The sequence below is a fragment of the Dipodomys spectabilis genome, unplaced genomic scaffold (genome assembly GCF_019054845.1).
Source record: "Dipodomys spectabilis isolate Male_0828 unplaced genomic scaffold, ASM1905484v1 ptg000096l, whole genome shotgun sequence".
NCBI classification, from domain to species: domain Eukaryota; kingdom Metazoa; phylum Chordata; class Mammalia; order Rodentia; family Heteromyidae; genus Dipodomys; species Dipodomys spectabilis.
In genome coordinates this window covers 29839519-29855000 of record NW_024870773.1, presented here as the reverse complement: position 1 = coordinate 29855000, position 15482 = coordinate 29839519, and the positions used below count along the sequence as shown (strand labels likewise).

Genomic DNA, 15482 nt, shown 5'->3' with positions numbered 1-15482 from the left:
TTAGCCAAACATTACTATAATAATTGTTCCAAGTAAAAATCAACCAAAGAATACTGAAATCAGTGAGGAAAAATTTGAGATTGGAATAGCTACAGTTTCAAAGAATCGCAAAGTATCTATTACAAATGAGTAGTCCCAGGTACTCAGAGGCTGATACAGAGTTCCTTCATAAGCTCAAGGACACTGTGGACAACACAGCAAGACAATGTGGTAGATACTACCTTAACAAAAGCATCATCTCTCAAAGTCTATATATATTGACATCCTGTACTGCATATGACACACAATAATAATTTTTTGTGAAAGATTCGTAACTTCTATCTAAAGGGAAAAGTATCAGTCAAACTCAATTGAAACATTCTACAAAATAACTGAACACATATATCACAGTGTAAAATGTCAAAAAATATTTCAGTGAAAAAAAAACACATATCAGAAATGAAAAAAGAAACACAATTGAATGTAAAGTCAGATTCTGGGTTGAATCTTGAAACAAAACATTAATAAGAAGGCCGGGCGCTGGTGCCTCAAGCCTGTAATCCTAGCTACTCTGGAAGCTGAGATCTGAGGATCGAGGTTCAAAGCCAGCCCGGGCAGGAGAGACCGCGAGACTCCTATCTCCAATAAACCACCAGAAAACCGGAAGTGGCGCTGTAGCTCAAGTGGTAGAGCGCTCGCCTTGAGCTGAAGAGCTGAGGGACAGCGCCCAGGCCCAGAGTTCAAGCCCCACGACCGACAAAAAAAAAAAAAAAACACATTAATAAGGGTGCTTATTAATAAAACATTAATAAAGGTGGCTCAGTGGTAGCATGCTTGCCTCCCATACATGAAGCCCTGGGTTCGATTCCTTAGTACCACATAAGCAGAAAAAGGTGGAAGTGGCGCTGTAGCTCAAGTGGTAGAGCGCTAGCTTTGAGCTGATGAGCTGAGGGACAGCACCCGTGCCCAGAGTTCAGGCCCCATGACTGTCCCCCTTCCCCCAAAAAAACCCATTAACAAACAAACTAGTGAAATTCAGACAAGCTGTGAAGTTTAATTACCAGGGTGAACCAACATATTTTCCTGGTTTTGATCATTCTGCTCTGGTGATATAAATCACTGACAATATGAAATGTTAAGTAAAGAGTATACCAAGCTTTCTACTTTTTAAGATTCTTTTTCCTTTTTTTGGCTGCTATGGGGCTTGAACTCAGGGCCTAGGCACTGTCCCTGAGGAATTTTGTCCAGGGTTAATGCCACTTGTTTTTGAGTGGTTAACTGGAGATAGGAGTCTCAGGGACCTATGTTTCTTTGGGTTTGGCTTACCTCACTTAATATGAATTTTTACCAAGTCTTTCCATTTCCTTACAAATGGGGCAGTGTCATTCTTTCTGATGGAAGTATTGAATTTCATTGTATATATACCACATTTTCTTGATCCATTCATCTACTGAGGGGCATCTGGGTTGGTTCCATATTTTAGCGATGGTGAATAATGCTGCAATAAACATAGTTGTACTGGTAGCTTTCATATGGCCTTGTTTGTGGTCATTTAGGTAAATACCCAGAAGTGGGATTGCTGGGTCATAGGGGAGCTCTATATGGAGTCTTTGGAGGAACCTCCACACTGCTTTCCAAAGTGGTTGAACAAGTTTACACTCCCACCAACAAAGCAATAGTTCCCTTTTGGCCACATGCCCTCCAGCATCTACTGTTATTAGATTTCTTGATTATAGCCATTCTAACTGGGATGAGGTGGAATCTCAATGTTGTTTTGATTTGCATTTCTTTTATGGCCAGAGAAGTTGAGCATTTCTTCACGTGTCTATTGGCCATTCATTCTTATTTCCTCTTCAGAGAAGTCTTACTTCTAAAATAATCTTAGCAGATGAGCAGAACAGCTCAACAGCTACGTACATATGACCATATAAGATGATGCTAAGTAAAATGAAGTCCCAGACATGGACACAAGAGGTTTTCCTTTGTTGTTGCTGTTTTGAATATACTATGTGATTTGTTTCTTTTGTGTGTTTTCTCCCCTATAGTTTATCCCATTATCCCTGTATTTGATTTTGATACCCTGAGTATTCCATATACATTTATCTGAATTAGGGAAGGGGAACAATAAAAGGACAAGGGAGGAACCAATGCATCAGCAATACTCACAAGACAATATGTTGGAAATGATCTGTATAATTTGCGGGGGGGGGGGGGGGGGGAATTGGGAGAAAAATGAGGGAGGGGGAAACAAGTTAGACAAGAAATATACTTATTACCTTACTTATGGAACTGTAATCCCTCTGTATATCACCCTGACAATTAAAAAAAATTAAATTTAAAAAAAAAAGTGGGGCTGGGAAGGTGGCTCAGTGGTAGAGTGCTTGCCTTGCAAGCATGAGGCCCTGGGTTCGATTTCTCAGCACCACATAATCAGAAAAAGCTGCAAGTGGGGCTGAGGTTCAAATGGTAGAGTGCTAGTCTACAGCTGAAGAGCTGAGGGACAGCGCCCAGGCCCAGAGTTCAGGCCCCAGGACCAACAAAAAAAAAGTGTCTCATGGGGACTTTTCTGCCTGGGCTGGCTTGGAACTGTGATCCTCAGATCTCAGTCTCCTGAGTAGCTAGGATTACAGGCATGAGCCACTGGTACCTGGCTTTTTTACATAATTTTTCTGTAGTCTAAAAGTATTTCTAATTTTTTTTAATTATTTTTAAGTCAGGCACCAGTGTCTTACTGAGGAGAAACCTAAATCACAAAACATTAGGTTAAATCCTTCATTCCTTGACAAGCAAACCAGTCACTGGCAGCTCACACCTGTAATCCTAGCTCCTCAGGAAGCTGAGATATGAGGATCACAGTTCAAAGCCAGCCCAGGCAGGAAAAGTCTGTGAGACACTTACCTCCAAAACCCACCAGAAAACCAGAAGCAGAGCTGTGGCTCAATGGTAAAATACTAGCCTTGAGCAAAAAGAGCTCACAGGACAGCGCCCTATGATAAACCTGATCCCTCCCACCCCCTCCAAAAAAAGAGACAAGCAACCTACACTAAATAGGATAAAGACTTAAGAGGGGCTGAATTTGATCAAAGCACATGTATATCATGCATTTATGTCATAATAACACACCTTTGTACAAGATGTGCTATTTTAAAAAAACTAAAAAAGACCACTTACTGGGTTAATACTTATTAAATATTTTAGTATATTCTAATATCTTCTAGCAGGTTTGGAGATCTTTCAAGAAGCTTAAAGCTGAGAACAAAAATGATAAACTGTCAACCTGCTTGATGCAACATCCTGCACATATTTAATTGAATAACAGCAGCATTATGTATAATATCAAAATATGAAAAATCTTTTGATTAAAATCTTCAAATAGGGCTGGGAAGGTGGCTCAGTGGTAGAGCGCTTGCCTTGCATGCATGAGGCCCTGGGATCGATTCCTCAGCACCACATAAGCAGAAAATCCTGGAGTGGCGTTGTGGCTCACTCAAGTGGTAGAGTGCTAGCCTTGAGTTGAAGAGCTGAGGGATAGCACCCAGGCCCAGAGCTCAGACCCCATGGCTGGCAAAAAAAAAAAAAAAAATCTTCAAACATAGCTGAATACTTCAGAGTTTAACACATTACACTCATTTCACATGTAGTCTTAAACACTGTCATGGGTATCTACTATACCTCCAAAAATACTACTAAATGTGTATGTGTTTGATGGTACAAGAGCTTGAACCCTGGGACCCACTTTTCTTGCTCCACTCTTTTGTTTAGGACAGCATTCCACCATTTGAGCCATGCCTCCAGTTCAGCTTTTTGGTGGTTAAAAATTTTCCAGGACACCCTCCCCCACAGTATAACCCCTGCTTTCACTGTATTTCATGTCAGTATAATTTGTGGAGGGGAAGGGGAAAAACAAATTGTTTAAATAGGGATACAGGTGGACCCATTGCAACAATGAGATGTACAAGTCGTTATGTTGAAAACGACTTTACAACTTTGGTGGGGGGGGGTGTGGAGAGGATTGGGGGGGGCGGAGGGGAGGATGGGAAGGGATGGGAAGGGGAAACAAAGGAGGAGGTACAATGCTTGATAAGAAATGTACTCATTATCTTGCCCATGTAATTGTAACCCCTCTGTACAGTATTTTCACAATAAAAAAAAAAAAAGAAAAAGAAAAAAAAATTTTTCCAGGACAGGGGCTGGGAAGGTGGCTCAGTGGTAGAGCGCTTGCCTTGCATGCCTGAGGCCCTGGGTTCGATTCCTCAGCACCACATAAGCAAAAAAGAAAAAAGCCGGAAGTGGCGTTGTGGATCAAATGGTAGAGCGCTAGTCTACAGCTGAAGAGCTGAGGGACAGTTCCCAGGCCCAGAGTTCAGGCCCCACGACTGGACCCAAAAAAAAAAAAAAATTCCAGGACTTTTCTGTCTGGGCTGGCTATGAACCTCCATCCTCAGATCTCAGCCTCCTGAGTAGCTGGGATTGCAGGTGTGAGTTACCCATGTCCAGCTTGTTACTACTACATATAACAAGGATATTTCTCCAACCTGCTTAAACCTTGCCCATAAAAAAGTGATACAAAAATTAACAACAAAAATCAAATTTAGCTGGATGCCAGTGGCTCAGGCCTAAAATCTTAGCTACTCAGGAAGCTGAGAGTGAGGATTTCAAAGCCAGCTAGACAAATTAATCAAAGAGACTCTTATCTCCAAAAAGCCAGAACTGGAGGCATGGCTCAAACAAACATGAGCAAAAAAGCAGAGCAAGAGAGAGTTCAAGATCCAGCACTGGCACACCAACACACACACACAAAAAGTTATCAAACAACAATAGTAAATAACAGATAACAACTGGTACAAACAATTTAATGGAAGCATCTGGCTAAAAACAACTGACTAAAAGTCTAAATGCCAGCCAATATTATAAAATTATTAGAAAGCACAATGAGTCTTGATTTAAGAGTTGGAAATAAAACTTAAAGCAATTCAGAAAATTCTCCACCTGCCTTCCTCCAAATGACTCAAATAACATGTAGTAAGAAAATGTTGGAGAGCTAAAAACATAATCTCAGCACTACTCATTGTGTTAAATCTCTGAAGAAGCAAAAAAACTACACGTGTTCTAATATTACCAGTAAACCTTTTCCAATTACAAGACAAATATAAAACTATGTAACCAGATGAGTCTACATATTCTTTAAAAAAAAAAAAAAACAAGTACCATTGCAATGTTAAAATCTAAAGCCAGGCAGATTATCATGAATCCCTTGCTTGCTTGCTGGTGTTTGTTTGTGGTACTGGGGGTTTGAACAGATATATAGTTAGCTGATTATTAAGAGATGATTAAGTCATAGATCTCAAAGTATCAACAACTTGTTAGAAATCTCCTAACATTCTAAATTCTAGCGTACTTTTCCAAGATTTACATTAGCCAGTCCTATGGGATGGGAATATGGCTCAACAGGCAGAGTGCTTGCCTAGTACAAGGCCTTCACTTAAATCACCAGTACCACAAAAACAAATAAAAAGTTAGCCATCTAACTTAGTATCTAAAAAGTTAGATACTAAGATCCATAATATTAAGAACTAATCCCATCATGAATTTTAAAAAACTTAAGTCACATACATAACTGGAAAAAAAAAAGGGGAGGGGGAGAGAGGACTTGCTGGTCCTAGGGCTTGAACTCAGGGTCTGAGTCCTCTCTGAGCTTTTGTGCTCAAGGCTAGCACTCTAGCTCCACTTCAAGCATTTTGATGGGCAATTGGAGTCTCAAACTCTACTGTCCATGCTGGCTTTGAGCCAAATCCGCAGGTCTTTTAAATTGCTAGGATTACAGGTATGAGGCACCAGCACCTGGCAAATAAGAATCACAATTTAACACAAAGAAATGGCAGATGAGGTTGTCCAGTGAAAAATGTGAAAAGTTCAACAACAACGATACTCCTTAAACACTTCACATCTATAGGCCAAAGTCTCAAAGGTATCCATTAGAAAATGGTATAGTACTCTGTGTTCTCATTTTCCTATCTTCTCTAAGTGTTTTCATCTTTTGTGTAGTGGTATGGGGCTTGAACAAGGCCTCAAACTGCTGAGTTTTTTCACTCACAACTGTCATTCTCTACCACTTAAGCCTTGACTCTACTCCTGGTTGTTTTGCTAGTTAACTGGAGTCCTAGGATTTGCCTATTCCAGTTAGCTTTAAGCCCAGACCCTCAGATCTCAGACTCTTGTAGTAGCTAGGATTACAGGGATAAAGCACAGGCACCCAGCATATTTCATAACTTTTAAGTATGAATACTCTAAAAAATACAAAGTTTCGCCGGGCACCAGTGGCTCTTGCCTGTAATCCTAGCTACTCAGTAGGCTGAGATCTGAAGACCACGGTTCAAAGCCAGCCCGGGTAGGAAACTCCGTGAGTCTTTGATCTCCAATAAACCAGTAGAAAACCAGAAGTGGTGCTGTGGCTCAAGTGGTAGAGCACTCACCTTGAGCTGAAGAGTGCATGGACAGCGCCCCAAGCCCAAAATTCAAGCCCCACAACCACAAAAAAAAAAAAAAGAAAGAGCCGGGCGCTGGTGGCTCACGCCTGTAATCCTAGCTACTCAGGAGGCTGAGATCTGAGGATCGCGGTTCAAAGCCAGCCCGGGCAGGAAAGACCGTGAGACTCCTATCTCCAATAAACCACCAGAAAACCGGAAGTGGCGCTGTAGCTCAAATGGTAGAGCGCTCGCCTTGAGCTGAAGAGCTGAGGGACAGCTCCCAGGCCCGGAGTTCAAGCCCCACGACCGACAAAAAAAAAAAAAAGAAAAAAAAAATACAAAGTTTCGAAGCAGGTAAAGAATGTTACCATTTTTGCAAAATGAGAGTAATATACACACATCTGCTTACAGGTATAAGCAGAAACCTTTGGAATGAGAGGTAAGGAACAGCTGGGCTTGTTTTTGCTCCAAGGAAAACTAGGTGATGAGGACTCAGAAAAAGTAGGAGTCACTTGAATGCTAACCCTTAATGAACATTTTAAATGTTGAATGTGAATATTTGTGTGTGCATGGGCATGCATGTGTGCACTAGTCCTGGAGGCTTGAACTCAGGGCCTGGACACTGTCCCAAACATTTTTGCTCAAGGCCAACACTCTACCACTTGAGCCATAGCTCCACCTCCAGCTTTCTGGCAGATAATTGGAAATAAAAGCCTAATAGACTTTCCTCAAATCTCAGCCTCCTGAGTAACTAGGATTACAGGCAAGAGTCACTGGCACCCCAGATTGATATGAATATTTTTATTCAAAAAAATATAGCACATAACCCAGCACCAGTGGGTCACACCTGTAATCCTAGCTACTCAGGAGAGTGAGATCTGAGGATCGCAGTTCAAAGCCAGCCTAGGCAGGAAAGTCCATGAGACCCTTATATCCAATTAACCACCAGAAAACCGAAACTGGTGTTGTGGCTCAAGTGGTAGAGCGCTCTCCTTGAGTTGAAGAGCTCAGGGTCAGTGCCCAGGCCCAGAGTTCAGGCCCCACGACCAACCAAAAAAAAATAATAATAATAATACAGCACACTGTACCAACAGATAAATGCTGATGATGATTCCATATCTCCATCTTTTTCTCCCCACTAGGAATAAAGGCAGAGATTTCTATTTTTCAGTATCTCCACAATTGCCTGAGTAAGCGAGCAAGCAAGCATTAATTCTTAACCACTCCACAAAATTCAACCTGTACAGTTAGCTGCCTACTTCTCACCTCCCCTTGAAGGACTAAGATCCATTTTAACATGCCCAATCCAAAGCCAGCACCATATAACCTGCTTCCCTCAGCAATTCCCCATCCCTGTGCATAAGATCTTCAGCCCATCCCAAGGCAGTCCATCCCTACCAAACGCACTTTTTTTCTGGTAGGTGGTAGGGCTTGAAATCAAGGGCTGAGCACTGCCCTTGAGCTTTTCTGCTCAAGGCTAGTACTCTAGCACTTTGAGCCGGTTTTGAGGGTTAACTGATAAGCTTCACAGGGACTTTTCTGCCCAGGCTGGCTTCAAACTGTGATCTTCAGATCTCAGCCTCCTAAGTAGTTAGGATTATAGGCATGAGCCATCAGCACCTGGTCCAAATGCATTTTTTTATCCAAACTGTGACAAGGTCAATAAAAAGCTTTAACTCCAAACCTTGTTACACTCTAAGGCCACTCTTGCCACTCATCTCACTGCCTTTCTCCTCTCTACTACACAATCATTTACTTACAACTTTCAAAGGAAAATAACAAGTGTTTTCAATGTAAAAGCTAAACTCCTTGGAACAGGTCTCACCTGATCTGGCACCCAATTATGACCTACACTTCTCTTCACTAGGGCCTGTCTACCTCAAGACAGTTGGCTTTCAGTTTGCTACACCCAAGACTGACACTACTACAGGGCTTGTTCAGTTGCTTTTTCTTTTTTTTTTTTTTTTTGGGTCCGGTCGTGGGGCCTGAACTCTGGACCTGGGCGCTGTCCCTCAGCTCTTCAGCTCAAGGCTAGCGCTCTACCACTTGAGCCACAGCGCCACTTCTGGCTTTTTTTTTTTTTTTTTTTTTTTTTGCTTATGTGGTGCTGAGGAATCGAACCCAGGGCCTCAGGCATGCAAGGCAAGCGCTCTACCACTGAGCCAACTTCCCAGCCCCAGTTGCTTTTTCTTCACACAGGAATATTTCCTTTTGAACTTCCACAGGCTTGGTCCTTCTCCATTTGCAAATATCAGCTCAAAGGCCTAAAAAGTCAGACCTTTCCTGAAATAATCTCCTAATCACTACAACCATTCTTCATTTCCTTCATTATATTTATTCACAATTTTTGTTTTGTTTTCTTTGGTCGGTGGTGGGACCTGAATTCTGGGCCTGGGCGCTGTCTCTCAGCTCTTCAGTTCAAGACTAATGCTCTACCACCTGAACCACAGCGCCACTTTCGGCTTTTTCTACTTATGTGGTGCTGAGGAATCGAGCCTAGGGCCTCATGCATGCAAGGCAAGCACTCTACTGAACCAACTTCCCAGCCCTATTCTCAAATTATTTTTATAATTACCGTTTGTCTCCTACCCCACCAAAATTAATTCACTAAGTGCAGAAATTTCATGACATATTGCTGTAATTCGAATGTCGACAAGACCTTCATATTTACTGAACGTAGAAATCACCAAAGAGGGGAGAAATGAGGTAAAACAGACTAGAGGCGTGGCTCATGCGGTGTAACACTTTAGCAGTCCTCAGGGTTTGAGTTCAATCTCCAGTACTTTCAAACAAAAAACATGTGCACTGTAGAAAATATACAAAAATAACGTGTACAGTGTAGAAAATGTTCCCGCCACTCATAAGTGGCACCTGCAAAAGACAACGCATGCACACGCACACGAACAGGCAACACGAAACACTTTGATTCTTTCACCTCTGACTCCTTTGGAAGGGTCTCCCAAGTACTGCTCATAGGGGCAAGGCACTTGATGATATCTAATAAGCTGATGTTTATCTGTCTAGAGCAAGTGACGATGTCCCGTATTTTAGTGTGTTAAGCAGGCTTGGGGGGGCAGGTACAGTGCAAAGATCTTTACACCAAAATGTCGAGCGTCTACACGCGATTGTTCACAATTGCTACCTCAACTCCAAATGTAAACTTCCAGGGGCCTGCCATTCAACTGGGAATTTGTAACCTCGGGGAGAGGAGGGAAGGGAAAGGAAAAGAACTTCGACAGTGACTGCGTGCAAATCCACAGATGTCTTTCTCCCAGAGAAGGTAAGGGGAGGGGAACAGTCCAGAACCTAGAGTGGGGAGCAAGTGGTGGCAGGAGGGCAGGCTCTGGTTTCAGGGACCGTAAGTAAGTGCAGAGGCTCTCAGAATGAGATACTCCTCCCCAAAGCTATCCATCTTCACCTGTCTGCGGAAACAAAAGTGAAAATACTCGTGGAGGGGATGCGTGGGCTTGCCACCGCCCTCGCCCCGCACAGACCTCGGCGTCCGCGCGAGCAGACGCGAGCGGGAGCCGGAGCGGGAGAGCGCACGCACTCTCACCTCCCCGGCTTTGGAGGAAAATGGGGCCGAGGCAGGGTCGGCCACGACCCGGCCCCGGAGGCCCGAGGTCCAGTCCCGGTCCCGCGGGGTAGCCGGTCTCGGGGTCAGCGCTCCGGGGAGCCGAGGTCAATGACAGGAGACCATCTTTGGCGGCCTCCCCCCACCCCCACCCCCGGTAATCCTCCTCCCTTCCGCCCCCGGCGCCCCCAGCTCCTCTCCTCCGCCCATCCCCGCCGCCCCTTCCCGGGAAGTTCCCCGGCGCCCGCAGCCCGGCCCCGCGGCCCGGCGGGGTTACCTTCTGCGGAGGCAGGACGCGGGGCAGGGGCCGGGGAGGGGAGGCCGCCCGCGGGCGAGCAGGACGGAGCCCGGCGCGGAAGGTGGGCGGCGGCGGCTGTCAGCTCGCGTTCCCCCGCTCACAGCGCTGCCATTACTGCGAGCCGAGGCCGCCTCCCGGCCGGCCGCCGCCACCGAGCCCGAAAACGCGGGGGTGCGGAGCGCGGCCGGGGCGCGGAGCGCGGCCGGGGCCCCGCACGCAGCCGGGCCTCGCACGCCGACACTCACCCGCGTCCACGGGGACGGCGCCGCCGAGCCGAGGCCGAGGCCGCCCTGCCGGGCGGGGAGGGCGGCGGGAGGGGCGCGGGGAGACGGGCCGGCCGGGGACGAGATCTGTCGAGCGGCGATCCTCCCGGGTTCCCGGCCTGCCCACCCCACAGCCTCTGGTCTCCTTCCGCCGCTTCCGAATCCCCCCACCGGAAGGCAGTGGTAGAGTCCACGTTACGGCAAGCGCAGAAGGCCCAGCTTCCTGCAATTGCTGAAGCCTTGGAAATCAATAATCGAAGTGATTCCTGGCAGGGCTCGTTAGGCAGTGAGGCACCGTGGAGACACAGTACCCGCCGAGTTTGGAAACATTAATAACAACTCCTCGTAGGGGAGTCTGCCCTAAGAAGCATTTGACCTCGAGTCGGGTCAGACCTAGGAGGATCTCTAGGACACCACAAAGCTCCTGGTGCACACATACTTCCAGTGGCTTTGCAAATGATCGGAAACGTGTAGACAAAGTACTTTCCCTTCTGATTGCTTGCCCAGTGGATTGTCTTGAGACAAAGGCTGGGACATATTCGTATTGTCAAGAAAGGAATTTCTCAACAGCCCTGGCTAACTCAACCCATCAACAGCCCTTAGCTTCTCAGTCAGAGGCTGTCGCCCCCCCTCCCCCCCTTAAGAGTTTAAAGGGAGCCGAAGAAAATTCATCCATCCACTCCTCACACAGTTTCACAATGGAAATAAATGTCTCGCTTTGTTCTTTAATTGCCTTTCATATTGCCAACCTTTCCCTGTCAACTTGTCTGTGAAGTATTTCCCTCCCAACCTTCTTTGCTAAACTGCCAATCTTCTCAAGGCCTTTTAAAAATACTCTCCCCAGGCCAGGAGCCCACGACTCTTACCTATTCAGAAGGCTGAGATCTGAGGGTCGCAGCTAGTCAAGAGGCTGAGATCTGAAGATCGGGGTTCAAAGCCAGCCCATGCTGGAAAGTCTGTGAGACTAATCTCCAATTAACCACCAGAAAACCGGAAGTGGCGCTGTAGCTCAAGTGGTAGAGCCCTAACCTTGAGCTGAAGAGCTGAGGAGAATGCCTAGGCTGAGTTCAAGCCCACAACCAACAACAACAAAACCACAAGCCAGGCACTGGTGGCTCAAGCCTGCGATCTGAAGTGGACCCTGAGATGGGGCCCAAGCTGATTGATTCCATTTTGAGCTTTGCTTGTTTTAGGGATTTTAGACTCCATTTTTGAAGGTGGTGACTAAAAACCATTAAGCAATGTTCAAACTAGAAAAACAACCTTAATCACAGGGTCATGTCTTGGCTCCGATGGGCCTAGTTTCCAGAATGAAAAAAAATGCATTTGATCCCCCTCCCCTTAACAATCTACAATCTAACCCATCCTTGATTGTTCAGTTAAAAGACTGACCAATAAAGCAGATAGGTTGTAATCTTGCTCAACTGGCAATATCACTGGCTTACTGTAAACCCTGCCCTTTGCCTGCCAAATTCATGTGCCAATTCAAACCAAAATGATGGGATAGTTTAAGCAACTACTATAAGACAGACTGTAACTCCATTGGCCACCTGCGTGTGGCCTAACATGACTATGCAATCCTTTGTGTGTGTTGCGAACCCATTGGTTACCTGCGTGTGACCAGGCTTGACCACGTGGATTTTGCCTTTAAAAACTCTAGCTTGTGGGCCATTCAGGGTCCAGTTTCAGCTCTGCATCTGTGCTACTCTGCGTCTGTGCTGTGTCGCTGGCCAGTCAGCTATCCACTTCCCCAATAAAGTCATCTTTTTACATGAGGCTGTCATTGAGTGGTGGACTCTTTTCCCCATAACAAATCCTAGCTACACAGGAGGCTGAGATCTGAGAATCAAATTTTGAAGCCAGCCTCAGGCAGGAAAAGTCCATGAGACTCTTATCCCCAATTAACCTCCAAAAAACAGGAAGTGGTGCTGTGGCTCAAAATAAAAGAGCACTAGCCTTGCGCAGAAAAGCTGAGGGATAGCACACAGACCCTGAGTTCAAGATCCATGACCAACAACAACAACAAAAAAAAAAAGGAGATGGAAGATGGGATTAATGTTAAAACGTATTGGGTGGGGTTTATTAAAAAGTCTTTCTTTGGTGCAATATTACTGGACTTGGAATCAAGTTTATTAGGCAGGAGTCAAGCCCTTCAACCCATCCCCCATCCCCAGTCCTTTATGTTTTAGTTATTTTTCAGGAAGTGGCACTGTAGCTCAAGTGGTAGAGTACTCGCCTTGAGCTGAAGAGCTGAGGGACAGCGCCCAGGCCCAGAGTTCAAGCCCCAAGACCGACAAAAAAAAAAAAAAAAGCTTTGGTTTTATTTTTCAGATAGGGTCTTGCTTAGCTGCCAGGGCTAATCTCCTTGACCTTCAGGCTTGACCTTACAGGCTCACTCCAGCATACCCAAGTCTCACTTTCTCTTTGGGCTGGCCTATAGCTTCAATCCACCTCCAGAATAGCTGAGATAAAAGGTATGAATTAAAAATTTAAATACCAAGGCTGGAATGTGGTTTAGAGGTAGAAGGCTGGCCTAGCATACGTGAAAGCCCTGAGTTCACTTCCCCATATAAACAAAAAAAGCCAGAAGTGGTTCAAGTGGTAGAGTGCTAGCATTCAGCAAAAGAAGCTCTGGGACAATATCCAGGCCCCAGGACTGGCAAAAAAAAAAAATTGAGGAATAAACAGCTGTGGTCAAAATAAAATTAAGTGTCTAAGGCCACTAGATTGAGCCATTAATGATTGCAAGCTCTATGGCTTCAGTTAGTAATATATTCTAATTTGTTTTCTTTATGTGTGGGAGTCTTGGGGCTTGAACTCAGGGCTGGGTGCTGTCTCTGAGGTTTTTTGCTCAAGGCTAGCATTCTAGCTCCCTGAGGTTTTTGCTCAAGGCTAGCCACAGCTCCACTTCTGGCTTTTTTGGTGTTTAATTGGAGGTAGGGTCTCTTGGACTTCCTGCCTGGAATGGCTTTGAACCACGATCATCAGATCTCAGCCTCTTCTGTAGTGAGAATTACAGTTTTGGGCAACCAGCACCCACCTTAATTGGTTTTAAATAGTCCCCTTTATAATTCATGCTTAGATATAAATTCCAATGTACAGGTATTACAATTTGATGTGCCTAATGAATAGCATAGTTTTTGTTGTTGTTGTTGTTGTTTTTCGCCAGTCCTGGGGCTTGAACTCAGGGCCTGGGCTCTGTCCTTAAGCCTCCTTGTGCTCAAGGCTAGTGCTCTACCACTTAATCCACAGAGCCACTTCCAGCCTTTTCTGTTTATGTGGTACTGAGGAATCAAACCCAGGACTTCATGAATGCTAAGCAAGCACTCTACCACTAAGCCACATTCCCAACCCTTGTTGTCATTGTTGTTTTAACAAATACCAAAAGAGCCACACTGAAAAGGAAGCAGGGCGCTGGTGGCTCATGCCTGTAATCCTAGCTTCTAAGGAGACAGATCTGAGGATCACGGTTCAAAGCCAGCACAGGCAGGAAAGTCCTTCAGACTTTTCTACAATAACCACCAGAAAACCAGAAGTAGTGCTGTGGCTCAAATGGTAGGGCACTGGCCTTGAGCTGAAGAGCTGAGGGACAGTGCTCAGGCCCCACAATTCACACACACACACACATACACAAGTTACCAGGAGTAAACTGAAAAAGTCGATAAATTTCTCTCTCACCGACCTGTCTTTCTTTCTTTCTTTCTTTTTTTTTTGTCATGGCATCTGAACTCTGGGCCTGGGCACAGTCCCTGAGCTCTTCAGCTCAAGGCTAGTGCTCTACCACTTGAGCCATAGCCCCACTTCTGGCTTTTTCTGCTTATGTGGTGCTGAGGAATTGAACCCAGGGCCTCATGCATGCAAGGCAAGCACTCTACCACTGAGCCACGATCCCAGCCTCCAAACGTTCTTTCTAATGTTAAATTACAATATTAAAAGATAAAAGAGAAGCTATCTAAATCTCCTTTCTTGAAAATGGCAAAAAAAAATCTGGGAATTCTTCAAGAGCGAATAGAAACAAAGAATAAAAGGACATATCTGAGGAAAGGAGTCCTGAAGGTTACCCTTGCTTTGAGTGGACCTTACCTAACTTACCCACCAAAAACCCTTGCCTGGGGCTGGGAAGGTAGCTGGAGCTAGACTACAGATTCTCTCTTTGCTTCTCCTTGATGATTTCATTTGAAAGCCATTTTAAAAGTATTATCTTTAGGGGCTGGGAAGGTGGCTCAGTGGTGGAGTGCTTGCCTCACACACATGAGGTCCTGGGTTCCATTCTCAGCACCACTTAAACAGAAAAAGCCACAAGTGGTACTGTGGCTTGAGTGGTAGAGCACTCCTCCAGAGTTCAAGCCCCACGACTGAAAAAATATTCTCTTATTTCTTTAATAAAAAGAAATGACTCATGGATCTTTTACCTTTCTTTGCAGTCACATAATTCAAAGCTATGCTTGGGCATTGTCCCTGTGCACTTCAGCTCAAGGCAAGTCCTCTACTACCACAGCGCCACTTCTGATTTTCTGGTGGTTTATTAGAGATAAGAGTCTCCTAGGGGAGGAAAAAAAAAAAAAAAAGGAGGCTCATGGACTTTCCTGCCCAAGCTGGCTTTGAACCATGATCCTCAGATCTCAGCTTCCTTGGTAGCTAGGATTATAGTCATGAACCACCCACACTCAGCTTTAAATTAGGTTTTGACTTATCTATGTTTGTTTGTGACCGTCTTGGGCTTTAGACTAGGAGTCAGGGTACTGTTCCTGAGCCTTTTTTGCTCAAAACTAACATTCTTTCACTTGAGCCACAGCTCAACAGTTGGCTTTTTGGTAATTAATTGGAGATAATAGTCTCATGGACTTTACGACCTGGCATGGCTTTGAACAGTGATCCTCAGTCTCATGGCCCGGAGTATT

The 15482-nt window shown here is 45.1% G+C and overlaps 1 protein-coding gene across 3 annotated transcripts in view; it reads right to left on the bottom strand.

Annotated features, from left to right (window-relative positions):
• The window catches only part of Cul2 (cullin 2), a 91558-nt gene extending 79351 nt beyond the window's left edge, over window positions 1-12207 (bottom strand). The window contains exon 1 of one of the 3 annotated variants that reach the window (XM_042686091.1): window positions 12192-12207. The gene's annotated coding sequence lies outside the window, so the exon portion shown is untranslated. Of the gene's footprint in view, window positions 1-10297; window positions 10466-10563; window positions 10610-12191 lie in introns of those variants that run through there. The other 2 variants (XM_042686090.1, XM_042686089.1) reach the window with 2 other exon arrangements.
• Window positions 12208-15482: the final 3275 nt, after the last annotated feature.